The following is an 18322-nucleotide window of genomic DNA, read 5'->3' as shown; positions in this document are numbered from 1 at the left end:
GTGATGGTGGCCTCATCTCTAGGAATTCAAAATAATAGAACTTCCCCTTGTCTTATCACTAATGAAAAGATAGAAATAGCAGAACCACTGGGTTTTGCTATCTTAAGAATTTTATCCTGGCCACCGCGGAGAGATCGTAGGCAGCACCCCACGAGCGAACTTGAGCCTCGGGACCACAGGTAAGACCAACTTTTCTGCTGCAAGAGACCTGCCTAGTGAACTCAGGACACACAGAGGCAAAATTCCACTAGGACCGGGCACTTCCTGTGTTTACCGGGAGTCCCAAACCCGCGGATCCCAGCCCGCAGCAGCTCTCTGCTCCCAAACCCCGTGGGAGAGAGACCTCACCGCCTGGTCAGGTGGGCACTTCTGAGGCTGCAGAACGGAAGAGACCACCAACACTGCCCACCCCTGCCCACATCCATGGCCCAAGAGGAAACTGTATACGGACTCTGGGTTCCTGTAGAGGAGGGTTCAAGAGCAGCAGGACCACTGCCTCTGAGACACCACCAGAACCTGAAGGGATCTACCAGATAAACAGTTCTCTGCACCCAAATCCCGTGGGAGGGAGAGCTAAACCTTCAGAGAGGCAGACACGCCTGGGAAACCAGAAGAGACTGCACTCTGCACACATTTCTGACTCCAGAGGAAAACACCTAACGCCATCTAGGACCCCGGGAACAGGGACTCTGGGAAAAGGCAGCACAGGCCCTCCTTGTTGCTACCCTCATGGAGAACTCAAAAGCAGACCCCGTGAGCAACTTGAGCTGTGGGACCACGGGTAAGACCAACTTTTCTGCTACAAGCGACCTGCCTGGTGGACTCAAGACACAAGCCCACAGAACAGCTGAAGACCAGTACACAAGAAAGACTACATGGCCAAAAGCAGAACACACTGTTTCCATAACATTAAACTAAATGGAGAGAAACTTGAAGCAATCCCACTAAAATCAGGGACTAGACGAGGCTGCCCACTCTCTCCCTACTTATTCAAGCTAGTTCTTGAAGTTCTAGCCAGAGCAATCAGAAAACAAAAGGAAGTCAAGGGGATACAGATCGGAAAAGAAGAAGTCAAAATATCACTATTTGCAGATGATATGATAGTATATTTAAGTGATCCCAAAAGTTCCACCAGAGAACTACTAAAGCTGATAAACAACTTCAGCAAAGTGGCTGGGTATAAAATTAACTCAAATACATCAGTAGCCTTCCTCTACACAAAAGAGAAACAAGCCGAGAAAGAAATTAGGGAAACGACATCCTTCATAATAGACCCAAATAATATAAAGTACCTCGGTGTGACTTTAACCAAGCAAGTAAAAGATTTGTACAATAAGAACTTCAATCCTCTGAAGAAAGAAATTGAAGAAGACCTCAGAAGATGGAAAGATCTCCCATGCTCATGGATTGGCAGGATTAATATAGTAAAAATGGCCATTTTACCAGAAGCGATCTACAGATTCAATGCAATCCCCATCAAAATACCAATCCAATTCTTCAACGAGTTAGACAGAAAAATTTGCAAATTCATCTGGAATAACAAAAAACCCAGGATAGCTAAAACTATCTTCAACGATAAAAGGACTTCAGGGGGAATCACTATCCCTGAACTCAAGCAGTATTACAGAGCAATAGTGATAAAAACTGCATGGTATTGGTACAAAGACAGACAGATAGAATAATGGAATAGAATTGAAGACCCAGAAATGAACCATCACACCTATGGGCACTTGATTTTTGACAAAGGAGCCAAAACCATCCAATGGAAAAAAGATGGCATTTTCAGCAAATGGTGCTGGTTCAACTGGAGGTCAACATGTAGAAGAATGCAGATCGATTCATGCTTATCACCCTGTACAAAGCTTAAGTCCAACTAGATCAAGGACCTCCACATCAAACCAGATACACTCAAACTAATAGAAGTAAAACTTCTGCAGCATCTCGAACACATGGGCACTGGAAAAAATTTCCTGAACAAAACGCCAATAGCATATGCTCTAAGATCAAGAATTGACAAATGGGAGTTCATAAAACTGCAAAGCTTCTGTAAGGCAAAGGACACTGTGGATAGGACAAAACGGCAACCAACAGATTGGGAAAAGATCTTTACCAATCCTACAACAGATAGAAGCCTTATATCCAAAATATACAAAGAACTCGAGAAGTTAGACCACAGGGAGACAAATAACCCTATTAAAAATGGGGTTCAGAGCTAAACAAAAATTCACAGCTGAGGAATGCCGAATGGTTGAGAAACACCTAAAAAATTTTCAACATCTTTAGTCATAAGGGAAATGCAAATCAAAACAACCCTGAGATTTCACCTCACACCAGTGAGAATGGCTAAGATCAAAAACTCACATGACAGCAAATGCTGGCAAGGATGTGGAGAAAGAGGAACACTCCTCCATTGTTGGTGGGATTGCAGACTGGTACAACCATTCTGGAAATCAGTCTGGAGGTTCTTCAGAAAATTGGACATTGAACTGTCTGAGGATCCAGCTATACCTCTCTTGGGTATATACCCAAAAGATGCCCCAACATATAAAAAAGACACGTGCTCCACTATGTTCATCACAGCCTTATTTATAATAGCCAGAAGCTGGAAAGAACCCAGATGCCCTTCACCAGAGGAATGGATACAGAAAATGTGGTACATCTACACAATGGAATATTACTCAGCTATCAAAAACAATGACTTTATGAAATTCGTAGGCATATGGTTCGAACTGGAAAATATCATACTGAGAGATGTAACCCAATCACAGAAAAACACACATGGTATGCACTCATTGATAAGTGTCTATTAGCCCAAATGCTTGAATTACCCTAGATGCCTAGTACAAATGAAACTCAAGACGGAGAATCAAAATGTGAATGCTTCACTACTTCTTTAAAAGGGGAACAAGAATACCCTTGGCAGGGAAGAGAGAGGCAAAGATTAAAACAGAGACTGAAAGACCACCCATTCAGAGCCTGCCCCACATGTCGCCCATACATATACAGCCACCCAATTAGACAAGATGGATGAAGCAAAGAAGTGCAGGCCGACAGGAGCCAGATGTAGATTGCTCCTGAGAGACACAGCCAGAATACAGCAAACACAGAGGCGAATGCCAGCAGCAAACCACTGAACTGAGAATAGGACCCCCGTTGAAGGAAACAGAGAAAGAAGTGGAAGAGCTTGAAGGGGCTCGAGACCCCATATGTACAACAATGCCAAGCAACCAGAGCTTCCAGGTACTAAGCTACTACCTAAAGATTATTCATGGACTGACCCTGGACTCTGACCTCATAGGTAGCAATGAATATCCTAGTAAGAGCACCAGTGGAAGTGGAAGCCCTGGGTCCTGCTAAGACTGAACCCCCAGTGAACTAGACTGTTCGGGGGAGGATGGCAATGGGGGGAGGATGGGGAGGGAACACCCTTAAGGAAATGGAGGGGGGAGGGGGATGTTTGCCTGGAAACCGGGAAAGGGAATAAAGGGAATAACACTCAAAATGTATATAAGAAATACTCAAGTTAATTAAAAAAAATAAGAATTTTATCCTTTGATGTTTCATCTTTGTTTTTATCAGAAGTAAAGGATATATTTTGTGTGAGTCAATTTTTCTATCTTTGAAAGTAATTCCATATATGGTATGTAGATGTGATTGTTAGGTTGACTGCTGAAGTATTACTATTGCAATCTATAATGGAATTTCTTTGGTATGTGCTTTATGTGGACATTAAGCACAAAGAACTTAACAATAGCCCGTGTTATAGTCTAACAAGATTGTCACCAAGAATAAATCCAAATCAGTTTGCACTCTCAGACAACTAGTCAAGCAGTTAATGACTGAGAACATTCCCTAGCTAATTTGCCAGTTGAGAACTCAGTAGTTATGGCCTTTCTATAACTATCCCCAGTCTCCTACTCATCACAGTGCCACCGAAAAGTCCATAAATAGCTAGTATGCAGGAATCCTCTCTGTCCTTTGCTGAGTACCTGCTCCTTGCAAATAAAAATATTCCTGTTAATGCCTATTTATATTCTAGTGACAGAGCTGAAAGACAAAAAACAGAAAAGGGCAAGCATTTGACAGCCTGCTTGGATCCCTCGGAAAGTCCTAATACGGGCTGGAGAGATGGCTCAGTGGTTAAGGGAACTGACTGCTCTTCCAGAGGTCCTGAGCTCAATTCCCAGCAACCACATAGTGACTCAACCATCTGTAATAGGATCCAATGCCCTCTTCTGGTGTGTCTGAAGACAGCTATAATGTACTCATATAAATAAAATAAATAATCCTTTAAAAAAAGTTCTAATACCATGGCACAGGATATATTGCTGCCATCCCAACAGATCCATAGGTAAGAAGGCAAACGAAAAACATATTCCAAGTTTAAATGACTCATTGAATCTTCTCCCTAAGTTCAAAGCTCCATACAGTCAAAGAACAATTTAATTATAAAAACAGTTCTTAGATGGTACAATGCAGACTATTAAATATCCCCCATAAGTCGTTAGTCTAGAGACTAATAAAGCCTCTTCCCATGGTCCTTTGAGGGTATGATGTTAATAACAACTACAAAACAGAAGTCTACCGTGCTAGAAGTAGGATAGGCTACTCCCCAGCAACCTTTGAACCCTGTGGTCTGAACTAAGACGTGTGTATGTGGACTTGCCTTAAATCCATTTCCTGGGAGAAGGAACAACATATAAAAGGGGAGCAGTTAAGATGAAAATTCAAGGGAATGAAAAACAGTTTGAAGGATAAGAAGTCAGTTTTGTGTTGACAACATGAAAACAGAACAGGCCTAAGACCAACAATATGCTAAATTGTATCTAATTTTTTATGCTGACAGCAAAATACTCGCTCTAAGTTATTGCCCTTAATATGTAAGTTTTCTGGGATGTAATCTGAGCCATCCCAGCAGATAGTAAAGGTTAACTTCCTAGCATTTTGGAGATATGCATAGCATCTAGAGTAACATCCTCATCTAAAGCTTGAAGAACCAGCATGAGAGCATTAAGAAGCCTTCCTCGAGGGTCACACTGAATTAGAGGCAGAGGTGAAAGTTGAAGCTGGCTCTTGATTTATTATAGGATGATATTATTCTGTGCATTAGTCAGAAGACAGTAAACTATTTTATTCCTAGGATCAAAATCCAGTTATTCTTCTGTCCATACTGCTACCCCAGAACTTTTCTAAAGAGGAGTCCTTAAAACCAAATGAGGAAGGGTTTGTCTTTGTGGCTTGTTATTCTCCATAATGTTCACACATTTCTTGTAGAGTTGCAGCACAAAAGCCTGTGCTATGGTTTCAATTATTTGGAGATTCTTATGCTAACTTTCTAAGTATTGGCAGCAGCCTCTTGACAAAAAATGAGCAGGATGCAAGGAATGTTCTTCCAGTACAGCACCTGTGTACACAAGTGTGTGTGTGTGTGTGTGTGTGTGTGTGTGTGTGTGTGTGTGTGTGTGTGTGTGCACATGAAAATGCAAGACACTTTTTTGAAAGCAAACAGATATAGAAGCACCGAGGACATTTGCTGTGTCTCTCATGGATTTTTTTTTTTTTTTTTGGCTCGATAGTAGCATTAGTAAAAAGATTAATACAAAGTAAGATAGTTTATTTTTAACTTTAATAACTTTCTGTTATCATTTGAAAAACACCCATGTAAACTAACTAGCTTACATTGGAAAGGAACCATAAAGTAAAAAAGTGGGCTAATTGGTGGTTCAAAGTGGATGCTGGTCTTGCAGAGGACCTGGGCTGTTCACATCTCCTAGCACCTGTGTTAAATACTGTAAAAACTGTCAGAGCCTGGTTTCAGGTAATCCAATGCCATCTTCAGACCTTCCTGAGAAAACCTACATGTGGTTACACACACACACACACACACACACACACACACACACACACACACACAGAGAGAGAGAGAGAGAGAGAGACAGAGACAGAGACAGAGACAGAGAGAGACAGAGAGTGACAGAGAGAAAGACAGAGAAACTCAGAGACAGAGAGACAGAGAGAGACAGAAAGACTCACTTACTTACATAATAAAGTCTTTAATAAATGAAGCAGGAAGGAAGTAAAATGTAAAAAGGGAAGATACAGGAAAACTAAACTGTTGACCACACATTGTTCTACTGAGTGGATTCTGTCTGCAGGGCTATAATATTTAAATGCCCCACCCCTGTTTGCCAATTTTTATGTTTAGTTTTTCATCAGCTTTACTGCAAAAGCATTTGCATTGCAAATAGTTTAACCACTGAACTACTTCAAAGAGTTTTTTTTTTTTTTTTTTTTTTTTTTACAGTTTCAGCTGTGATTTTATTCTCTCACTTAACATTACAAACAAAAGGACATCACATTTCACACTACTGCTTTTACATGAAACTCAAATGCTTGATGCAAAATAGACAAAGTTACCAACGGGTACTTTCCCTCCAGGGAACACTACAGCTTAAATATTGGTCAGTACTTTAACAAAACACAGAACTACCCTACCAAAGTCAATGTGGTCGTTGGGTCCTACCTACATTACATTTAAAAATTTTATCTCATCAAAAAACTGGAGACAGAAAAAACCAAAAATACACATCATGATTTTCCTCAGAGTGTTAACAAGTCCCCTCATCTTCATTTAACAGCTGCTTGTGTGGAGAGGCTACTCACATGTGAACATGACAAAGCCTCCCCAGAAGCACCGCCCTTCCTGGGTTAGAGTAGAGCACCTATTCTGAGGACGCAGCTGCTGGTCCCCAGTTATGAGCACAAGAATAAACTCCCACCCTCCCGGGCAAACTCCATCTTTTATTTGGCTGATACCCTTCTGCTGAAGAAACGAAGAGCTGCTTTTCACACCCAAGTAATCGTTTTTCTTTGAGCAAAACTTTTAATCAAAATCCCTTTCACTGAATATTCTCAATGGACAGAATGATATGATAGCCAACACTGAGGGAAGACTCTTTAGTCTTTTTTTTGCATACATTTTCATAGAAAAATAATACAAATCCTAGTAGCTCTACAATAGAAGGAAAAAACAGGATAGACATTTTTAAGAAAAAAAATTTGATTTTTGAACTGTAAACGGTGCCAGTTTAAAATCATTTTTATACCTAGCTGTACTGTTACATTTATTTACAAAGAGCCTGGTCTAGGTTCTGTGAGATAACTAAGTGTCTCCCATTTTTAAAAAGATTGTCTTTCAGAGCATTTGAACTGCTAAATGTTGTGTTTATATATTTTATGCTACTCTTGTCACCGGTAAAATTTCTTCACCTTCACATATACAAGAATTCATCTCCACATTGATTCTATTTTATTTAATCTAAAAGTAACATAACTTTCTTGCTACTCAATGCCATTACTACCAATTTGCTACATTGTAATTTTAATAGTTCTAGACACAGGTGAGCATCTAAACATGGGCTTTAAAACTGCATGAAGTTCTGATGTCTGCTGCAAGTAAGGGGAACTGACTGTGCTGTTCCTTTCCTGCATACACCTAGCCCATCAGTCTGGGGCTTCCTGTTAAATTCTCGTGTACAACTAGTGACAGTCAAGCTTCCAGAATAGCAGAACTTTGAAGCTGGAATTGGCTTACAGATCAGTTCACTATATAATTATATGAAATGGCTAATGATAATTCTAACAAAAAAAAAACCAAACAAACAATATCTGTAATGTACAAAGGAGGATTTAAAGACTGTGACATTAACCTAACTATGATAATATGTTCTTCACATCATTATAGAGTTATTTTCTGTCAGGAAATAATTACTTATTATTATTAATTATTATTTCCTCTTTCATACTTCAAGTAGTCGTTTTATTACATATGCTGATAAAGAGTTAAATCAGTCCAAGATCTGGCTGCTGAAAGATTAATATACATGCACAAGTACTTTTAGCACAAAAGTTACAGACAAATACAGCTGCTGTCCATGGAAGACTTCACACTATAATACAGTGAACAATAACGGTAAACATGTGCTCCTTGTTAGGGTCTGGCGACACAATATATCATAAACCCTGGACGACAAGATTTTTTAAAAATGAAATTATGTTACCAGGGTTGACAAATCCCCTATAAGAAATCAATTATTAAATTCCTATAATACTGAAAAGTTAAATCCTTTCTAGTATTATAAAGCAAACCTACTTAAAAATAAAGTTTCATATTCCTTAAGGAAACAGTTTGAACCCATGCTCTGCAATGCAGCCTACACAACACAACAGCTGTGGCTCTCCTAAGGACACCCGTCCCGTGCTCCCTCGCTCTCTCACTCTCTGACAAGTGTGAAGACAGGCTTGTCAGAAGACACGAACAATTGTGGGAAAGCAGCAAACTTCCCTCTATCACACAAGCTAGTCATTACATACCTGATATTAAAAGATGTGCAAAACATCACCATGTATTAGGTTAAACTATGATGTCATAAACTGGTTTCCACGGAACTCAGCAGTGTTTCTCATCCAGTCTTTAAGCTCTTTTAGTTTGGCTCTGGGAATAAATCTCTTAACACATGCCAAGAGGGTACCGCCCCATCAGAATCTCCTCACGTATAACCCTCCACAGTACTTGCTGCCCTCCTGAGATTTTGGAGAATAAAGCTATACAAAAATGCACAGTCATGATCCGGGCTATGGTAGCACCCCACAGGCTGCTAACCCGGTCCCTACAACATCAGCCAGAAACACCAGAGGCAAAGCAAGGGTAAGCAAAAGAGAACAGCAAGTCAAATACACCAATGATCGGGAACAGATGTCTAAAAAGCTCTAAGTTTTCTTCTTGTGTTTCAAAGAGAGTTTAATCGAAAAAGAAGCTATGTTTCAAATGCAATCAAGATTTTCCCAGCAGAGGCACCTCCTTTCTAAACACACAGGCCTCCAGTGGGGCTCTGAGGAAGGTTCCTTCTACAGCTGATAAAAGAAAATACTGGACTGGAGTAAATGCCTAGAGTCCTTAAAATAAGACCTCCAACGTGGGCTACTTCTACAGAAGCTGCTAGTCACCAGCACCGCCATCCTCTCATTTCTGCTAGTCAGGCACCGGAGAAATCAAAGGACGCCATGATTGTTCACCCTCCCTGACAGAGCCTCGCTCTCTCTGCTCTAAGGATAGGACTTCTTGACAAGAGCTAGAGACACAAAGAAAGCCTCAGACGATACCCCGTGCTGATTTGCCTAGAGATAAAAGACCAAGAGCATTCAGAAGCCACTTCCAGAGTGAACAGGAACCCTGCAGAGGTTTTAAATGACACCAGCATGGGAGCACAGCACATAAAATGAGAACAGACTTGTGCACATTTTGATCAGTTGGCTAAATATAAATATACCTGATTTATACTTTTGAAACTAAGAGGCTAGACCCAAGCTCCAAACTGTAGTTGGCGTGGCTCTGGACGGTGTGGCTCTTTGGAGAACAGGGTATAAACGAATGTAAACACACACTGATTGTCCTCTAGCTTCCTTAAATAGAGTTTCTGAAGTATTTTTGTAGGAAATTATATGAGTGTAGTTAATCAGATAATTTCTATAATAACATATAAATTCTGTTTTGTGTGCAAAAGGTGGTAGAAAGAGAAGATAAGTGGTGTTCATGTTTTCAGAGTGAGCACAGCATTGCAATCCATCAAGAGTCCTTTGATCCTCTCGTGAAACTTCTCTCTGTACAAGTTGAAGTACATAATGCTTTCTGGCTCTTCTTCAAGCCAAAACTTGTCAAATTCATAGACAAGGTAACAGTAGAACTGGTGAAAGTGCTCCATTGTGGGTACCCCAGGGACGAAGTTGTAGAGATGAAGCTTCAGCGCCTCGCTCTTCAATAAGCTGTAAGCCATCTCGGTGAGATTGATCCCAACCTAACTTGGGGTGATTTGAGCGGGAGAGGATCTGATGTGCTTCGCTGGTGTAGTTCTCGCTGAAATACACAAGATTGATCAGTCCGAGTATGCCCATGCCTCTGAAGTCTGTTTTGGGATCATCGCCTTGGAAACCAATGTCTGCCCACTGCTTGGAGATCCGGGCCTTCAACTTTTTCGTTGGCATCAGAAGACTCCAAAGCTTGAGGAGCAGCTTCTCATGCTGTGCATTGGCAGAATCGTAGGGCTTTTTCCTCACATTTTCTACGTCATGGTAGAGCTGTCTATAGCCAGTGATCTGCAGTAAGCATGTCCTCATGCAGATTTGAAAACTGCTGTCCTTCTCGGGGCAGATCTTCTTTTCCTTCATGATGTCCACTATGCACCTGTCCAGGTCGCTCTCGGCAACTCGTGTTGCATTGTGTAGGACCTTACTCTTGGAATATGTCAAGGAATTTTCTATTCTGTAGGTCCTCTGTGCACCTCCATAGGTGTCAAAAATTCGCTGCAATTCACACTTTCCAGTCATTTGTCGTAAAACCCATTTCATCCAAAATCGGAAAAAGTGTCCATAGAAAAACTCCCACAAAGAAAGGAACATGTTTTCCTCACAGAAGCGGAAGAACTAGGGGGAAGCTGGCACTGCCTCGGTTTCCCCCAGCTGCAAACACCGGCAACGGAAAACCTACTTCAAAGAGTTTAATGTTTTATTAAAACCATTTAAAAGTTTTATCTTCACCTTTTAAGTCTCCAGCTATTTGAAATAGAAAAGTCCCTTTTTCTTTCTTTCTTTCCTTTTTTTTGTTCTTGGGGATATATTTTCTCACAAGTCAAGAGAATTGTCTGTTATGGTGATGAAAAGTAGAAATTTTTTTTAACTTCAGTGCTGCCACATTGATCATGCTTCTAATTTGGGCTCCCTGAGCACAGAGCAAATTAATTCTGCTCTTGGGATTGTTGATGTGACAGATTGGAAGAAAATATAAAAGCAGCCTCCAGAGAATGTGTGCCTTACTGAAGCGCTGACTGATGACCATTTACCAACTTCACAATCAACCACTCTTTGACAAATTAATAGAATCACCTGTAACTCCAAAACTGTGTTCCCCGGATTTCAAGAATGAGTTCCCATCTCTAGCACAATGCATTTTTAAATAGTAACATTTGAGAAATTTTTATGCTTTTCTTTTAAAGGACAAAGATTGCTCATTGAGTTCTGGGAAGGATGACAACTAGAGCTATGTCTCTGTAGACTGGTTAAGAAGAGTCAGGATAAGAAGTACACAGTGTTCTAAAGAAGAAAGGAAGTCTTTGCAAATTCACAAAGACAGTGAAAGAGCAGGTAACATACCGAGAAAAAGGCATTACACTGGATGAAAACCAAGTGAAAAGTAGTTCCAGATATTTGTCTTCTTGGGAAGGCAAAAGAACCAAATCGTCATCTTTGGGGTAAGGCAAGGCACACTAAAGAGAAGGGCCTGTCAGGCTACCCTTAGGACAAGCCAGTAGCTATCAGCAGACTTAATTATAGTTGCTAGTTTTGTCAAGACTCCTCTGGCTTATTAGTAAGGAAGAATCTTTTTGCTACTAATTATGCATGGCGTGGAGGGCACTGAATGGGCACCATCTTGAAAGGGTATTTACTGTTTAACATGCTCCTTCCCTGTGGATTTGAGAAGAGGAAACAGCACAACCACAAGTTAGGGAGCCTGAAGTAAGCATCTCTCCAACAAGGATAAAGACACCAGGGCAGATAGTTGTGGAAAGTGAAGGGGCTATTTTGATGATATCTGTAAAATTCATATTTAATTCACTGTTTTCCTTCAGTTTTTGAAATTCTGATTTCGAGATACTTTTCTCTTCCATTTTTATTTGTTATAATTGTTTGCATTTTTCTTTCTCCTCCAAACCATTCCCCTCCATTCTTCTACTTATTGTTTTTTTCATTTATTTACTCTCACTTCTCTTCTAATTTATCATAACTCTATTTTAACTCATTCACTTACTGCTTACACATTTTCCAAATAATATTTACCTTCATACTATATCCAGTACTCATTTTCTATTTTTCTACCATCGTTCTCAGTCTAGTGAGTTTTAGTCAATTATATATGTAATTCTGTATCTCATATGGTTTGATGTAATTGGTGTTAAAGCAGCTTGCAAAACATTAGGGATTGAGCCCCAAGCAGCAAGCTGTTGGGTACAAAGATGCTCAGAAACTAGAAGAGACATCCAAGCAAACAGATGCACAAAAGACATTAGAGAAACAGAAGAAGGAGTGAGGGTTTGTGAATTTTCCAAAGAACATTAACTACTGAACTTAAGATGCTAAAACAAGAAAGATAGCAGATAAATATTTTTTCTCCATCTTTATTAAATTGGGTATTTCTTATTTACATTTCAATTGTTATTCGCTTTCCCAGTTTCCAGGCCAACATCCCCCTAAACCCTCCGACTATCCTTCTACCTTCTATATGGGTGCTCCTTTCCCCATCCTCGCCCCATTACCACCCTCCCCCAAAAAAACCCTTTCGCTGGGGGTTCAGTCTTGGCAGGACCAAGGGCATCTCCTTCCACTGGTGCCCTTACTAGGCTATTCATTGCTACCTATGCAGTTGGAGTTCAGGGTCAGTTCATGTATAGCCTTTGGGTAGTGGCTTAGTCACTGGAAGCTCTGGTTGCTTGGCATTGTTGTACATAGGGGGTCTCAAGCCCCTTCAAGCTCTTTCAGTTCTTTCTCTGATTCCTTCAACGGGGGTCCTGTTCTCAGTTCAGTGGTTTGCTGCTGGCATTTGCCTCTGTGTTTGCTGTATTCGGGCTGTGACTCTCAGGAGAGATCTACATCCAGTTCCTGTCAGCCTGCACTTCTTTGCTTCATCCATTTTATCTAGTTTGGTGGCTGTATATATATGGGTGACATGTGGGGAGGCTCTGAATGGGCGTTCCTTCAGCCTCTGTTCTAAACTTTGCCTCCCTATTCCATCCCAAGGGTATTCTTGTTCCCCTTTTAAACAAGGAGTGAAGCATTCACCTTTTGGTTATCCTTGACTTTCACGTGTTCTGTGCATCTAGGGTAATTCGAGCATTTGAGCTAATATCCACTTATCAGTGAGTGCATACCATGTGTGTTTTTCTGTGATTGGGTCACCTCACTCAGGATGATATTTTCTAGTTCCATCCATGTGCCTATGAATGTCATGAATTCATTGTTTTTGATAGTTGACTAATATTCCATTGTGTAGATGTACCACATTTTCTGTATCCACTCCTCTGTTGAAGGGCATCTGGGTTCTTTCCAGCTTCTGGCTATTATAAATAAGGCTGTGATGAACATAGTGGAGCACGTGTCTTTTTTATGTTGGACAATCTTTTGGGTATATGCCCAAGAGAGGTATAGCTGGATCCTCAGGCAGTTCAATGTCCAATTTTCTGAGGAACCTCCAGTCTGATTTCCAGAATGGTTGTACCAGTCTGCAATCACACCAACAATGGAGGAGTGTTCCTCTTTCTCCACATCCTCGCCAGCATTTGCTGAGTTTTTGATCTTAGCCATTCTCACTGGTGTGAGGAGAAATCTCAGGGTTGTTTTGATTTGCATTTCCCTTATGACTAAAGATGTTGAAAATTTCTTTAGGTGTTTCGCAGCCATTCGGCATTCCTCAGCTGTGAATTCTTTGTTTAGCTCTGAACCCCATTTTTTAATAGGGTTATTTGTGTCCCTGTGGTCTAACTTCTCGAGTTCTTTGTATATTTTGGATATAAGGCCTCTATCTGTTGTAGGATTGGTAAAGATCTTTTCCCAATCTGTTGGTTGCCGTTTTGTTCTAACCACAGTGTCCTTTGCCTTACAGAAGCTTTGCAGTTTTATGAAATCCCATTTGTCGATTCTTGATCTTAGAGCATAAGCCATTGGTGTTTTGTTCAGGAAATTTTTTCCAGTGCCCATGTGTTCGAGATGCTGCAGTGGTTTTTCTTCTATTAGTTTGAGTGTATCTGGTTTGATGTGGAGGTCCCTGATCCAGTTGGACTTAAGCTTTGTACAGGGTGATAATCATGGTTCGATCTGCATTCTTCTACATGTTGACCTCCAGTTGAACCAGCACCATTTGCTGAAAATGCCATCTTTTTTCCATTGGATGATTTTGGCTCCTTTGTCAAAAATCAAGTGACCATAGGTGTGTGGGTTCATTTCTGGGTCTACAATTCTGTTCCATTCGTCTATCTGTCTGTCTCTGTACCAATACCATGCAGTTTTTATCACTATTGCTCTGTAATACTGCATGAGTTCATGGATAGTTATTCCCCCTGAAGTCCTTTTATTGTTGAGGATAGTTTTTAGCTATCCTTGGTTTTTTGTTATTCCAGATGAATTTGCAAATTGTTCTGTCTAACTCGTTGAAGAATTGGATTGGTATTTTGATGGGGATTGTATTGAATCTGTAGATCGCTTTTGGTAAAATGGCCATTTTTACTGTATTAGATCTGCCAATCCATGAGCATGGGAGATCACTCCAACTTCTGAGGTCCTCTTCAATTTCCTTCTTCAGAGTCTTGAAGTTCTGATTGTACAGATCTTTTACTTGCTTGGTTAAAGTCACACCGAGGTACTTTATATTATTTGGGTCTATTATGAAAGGTGTCATTTCCCTAATTTCTTTCTCGGCTTCTTTCTCTTTTGTGTAGAGGAAGACTACTGATTTATTTGAGTTAATTTTATACCCAGCCACTTTGCTGAAGTTGTTTATCAGCTTTCTTAGTTCTCTGGTGGAACTTTTGGGATCACTTAAATATACTATTATCATCTGCAAATACTGATAATCTGACTTCTTCTTTTCCGATCTGTATCCCCTTGACCTCCTTTTGTTGTCTGATTGCTCTGGCTAGAACTTCAAGAACTATCTTGAATAAGTAGGGAGAGAGTGGGCAGCCTTGTCTAGTCCCTGATTTTAGTGGGATTGCTTCAAGTTTCTCTCCATTTAGTTTAATGTTAGTGACTGGTTTGCTGTATATGGCTTTTACTATGTTTAGGTATGGGCCTTGAATTCCTATTCTTTCCAGGACTTTTATCATGAAGGGGTGTTGAATTTTGTCAAATGCTTTCTCAGCATCTAATGAAATGATCATGTGGTTTTGTTCTTTCAGTTTGTTTATATAATGGATGACGTTGATAGTTTTCCATATATTAAACCATCCCTGCATGCGTGGGATAAAGCCAACTTGATCATGGTGGATGATTGATTTGATGTGCTCTTGGATTCGGTTTGCCAGAATTTTATTGAGTATTTCTGCATTGATATTCACAAGGGAAATTGGTCTGAAGGTCTCTTTCTTTGTTGGGTCTTTGTGTGGTTTAGGTATAAGAGTAATTGTGGCTTCATAGAAGGAATTCGGTAGTGCTCCATCTGTTTCAATTTTGTGGAATAGTTTGGATAGTATTGGTATGAGGTCTTCTATGAAAGTCTGATCGAATTCTGCCCTAAAACCATCTGGACCTGGGCTCTTTTTGGTTGGGAGACCTTTAATGACTGCTTCTATTTCCTTAGGAGTTATGGGGTTATTTAAATGGTTTATCTTTTCCTGATTTAACTTCGGTACCTGGTATCTGTCTAGGAAATTGTCCATTTCCTCCAGATTTTCAAGTTTTGTTGAATATAGGCTTTTATAGTAAGATCTGATGATTTTTTGAATTTCCTCTGTATCTGTAGTTTTGTCTCCCTTTTCATTTCTGATTTTGTTAATTTGGACACACTCTCTGTGTCCACTCGTTAGTCTGGGTAAGGGTTTATCTATCTTGTTGATTTTCTCAAAGAACCAACTTTTGGTTCTGTTGATTCTTTCTATGATCCTTTTTGTTTCTACTTGGTTGAATTCAGTTCTGAGTTTGATTATTTCCTACCTTCTACTCCTCCTGGGTTTATTTGCTTCTTTTTATTCTAGAGCTTTTAGGTGTGCTCCCAAGCTGCTGATATATGCTCTCTCCTGTTTCTTTCTGTAGGCACTCAGAGCTATGAGTTTTCCTCTTAGCACAGCTTTCATTGTGTCCCATAAGTATGGGTATGTTGTACTTTCATTTTCATTAAATTCTAAAAAGTCTTTTATTTCTTTATTTCTTCCTCGACCAGGTTATCATTGAGTAGAGCATTGTTTAACTTCCATGTATATGTGGGCATTCTTCCCTTATTGTTATTGAAGACTAGCTTTAGCCCGTGATGGTCTGATAGGATGCATGGGTTTATTTCTATCTTTCTGTATCTGTTGAGGCCTGTTTTATGACATATTTTATGGTCAAATTTGCAGAAAGTACCATGAGGTTGTGAGAATAAGGTATATCCTTTTGTTTTAGGAGAGAATGTTCTATAAATATCTGTTAAGTCTGTTTGGTTCATGACTTGTCTTAGTCTGTCTATGTCTCTGTTTAATTTCTGTTTCCATGATCTCTTCATTGATGAGAGTGGAGTGTTGAAATCTCCTACTATTATTGTGTGAGGTGCAATAAGTGCTTTGAACTTTAGTAAGGTTTCTTTTATGTATGTAGCTGCCCTTTTATTTGGAGTGTAGATATTTAGGATTGAGAGTTCATCTCGGTGGATTTTTCCTTTGATGAATATGAAGTGTCCTTCCTTATCTTTTTTGATGACTTTTAGTTGAAAATTGATTTTATTTGATATTAGAATGGCTACTACAGCTTGCTTCTTCAGACCATTTGCTTGGAAAGTTGTTTTCCAGCCTTTCACTCTGAGGTAGTGTCTGTCTTTGTCTCTGAGGTGTGTTTCCTGCAGGCAGCAGAATGCAGGGTCCTCATTGAGTATCCAGGTTTTTTTAATCTATGTCTTTTTATTGGGGAGTTGAGACCATTGATATTGAGAGATATTAAGGAATAGTGATTATTGCTTTCTGTTATATTCATATTTGGATGTGAGATTATGTTTGGGTGCTTTTCTTCTCTTTGTTTTGTTGCCAAGATGATTATTTTCATGCTTTTTCTAGGGTGTAGCTTGCCTCTTTATGTTGGGCTTTACCATTTATTATCATTTGTAAGACTGGATTTGTAGAATGATATTCTGTAAACTTGGTTTTGTCATGGAATATCTTGGTTTCTCCATCTATGTTAATTGAGAGTTTTGCTGGATACAGTCACTTGGGCTGGCATTTGTGTTCTCTTAGGTTCTGTATGGTATGTGTCCAGGATCTTCTGGCTTTCATAGCCTTTGGTGAGAAGTCTGGTGTGATTCTGATAGGTCTGCCTTTATATGTTACTTGACCTTTTTCCCTTACTGCTTTTAATATTCTTTCTTTATTTTGTGCGTTTGGTGTTTTGACTATTATGTGACGGGAGGATTTTCTTTTCTAGTCCATTCTATTTAGAGTTCTGTAGGCTTCTTGTGTGTTTATGGGCATCTCTTTCTATAGGTTAGGGAAGTTTTCTTCTATGATTTCGTTGAAGATATTTACTGGTCCTTTGAGCTGGGAGTCTTCATTTTCTTCTATACCTATTATCCTTAGGTTTGATCTTCTCATTGAGTCCTGGGTTTCCTGTATGTTTTGGACCAATAGCTTTTTTTGTTTTACATTATATTTGACTGTTGTTTCGATGATTTCTATGGAATTTTCTACTCCTGAGATTCTCTCTTCTATCTCTTGTATTCTGTTCGTGATGCTTGTATCTTCGGCTCCTTTGTCTCTTCCTTTGATCCAGAGTTGTTTCCCTTTGTGCTTTCTTTATTGCTTCTATTTCCATTTTTAATTCCTTCACCTGTTTGATTGTGTTTTCCTGGAATTCTTTCAGGGATTTTTGTGATTCCTCTCTATAGGCTTCTACTTGTTTATTTATGTTTTCCTGCGTTTCTCTAAGGCATGTCTTTCTTGAAGTCCTCCACCATCATGATCAAATGTGATTTTAAATCTAGATCTTGCTTTTCTCATATGTTTGGATATTCAGTGTTTGCTTTGGTGGGAGAATTGGGCTCAGATGATGCCATGTAGCCTTGGTTTCTGTTGCTTGGGTTCCTGCACTTGCCTTTCCCATCAGGTTGTCTCTGGTGTTGCCTTTCTGCTAGTTGTGACAGTGGCTAGACCTTCCTATATTTCTGTGTGTCAGGAGTGCTGTAGACCCATTTTCCTGTTTTCTTTCAGCCAGTTGTGGGAACAGAGTGTTCTGCCTTTGGACTTGTAGTCTTTCCTTCCTACTGGTCTTCAGCTGTTCCTCTGGGCGTGTGTCCTGAGTCCACCAGGCAGGTCACTTGGCGCAGAAATGTTGGTCTTACCTGTGGTCCTGCAGCTCAAGTTGCTCATGGGTAGGGGGCTGCTTTTGAGCTCTCCATGAGGGCAGCAACCAGGAGGGCCTGTGCTGCCTTTTTCTGGAGCCCAAGTGCACAGGGGTCCCAGATGGTGTTAGATCTTTTCCTCTGGAGTCAGGAATGTGGGCAGAGTGTAGTCTTCTCTGGCTTTCCATGCATGTCTGCTCC

General features: G+C 40.1%; 1 pseudogene across 1 annotated transcript; it reads right to left on the bottom strand.

Moving 5' to 3' along the window:
* Positions 1–7053: 7053 nt before the first annotated feature.
* On the bottom strand, positions 7054–10540 carry LOC120098139 (ELMO domain-containing protein 2-like; annotated as a pseudogene). The gene has a single exon (XR_015642527.1). The product of XR_015642527.1 is annotated as an ELMO domain-containing protein 2-like, transcript variant X2 (transcript).
* Positions 10541–18322: the final 7782 nt, after the last annotated feature.

Source organism: Rattus norvegicus, chromosome 18 (assembly GCF_021556685.1).
Source record: "Rattus norvegicus strain SHRSP/BbbUtx chromosome 18, alternate assembly SHRSP_T2T, whole genome shotgun sequence".
In the NCBI taxonomy this organism is placed as follows: Eukaryota; Metazoa; Chordata; class Mammalia; order Rodentia; family Muridae; genus Rattus; species Rattus norvegicus.
The sequence above is the reverse complement of the archived record's forward strand: the minus strand, read 5'-3'. Positions and strand labels throughout refer to the sequence as shown.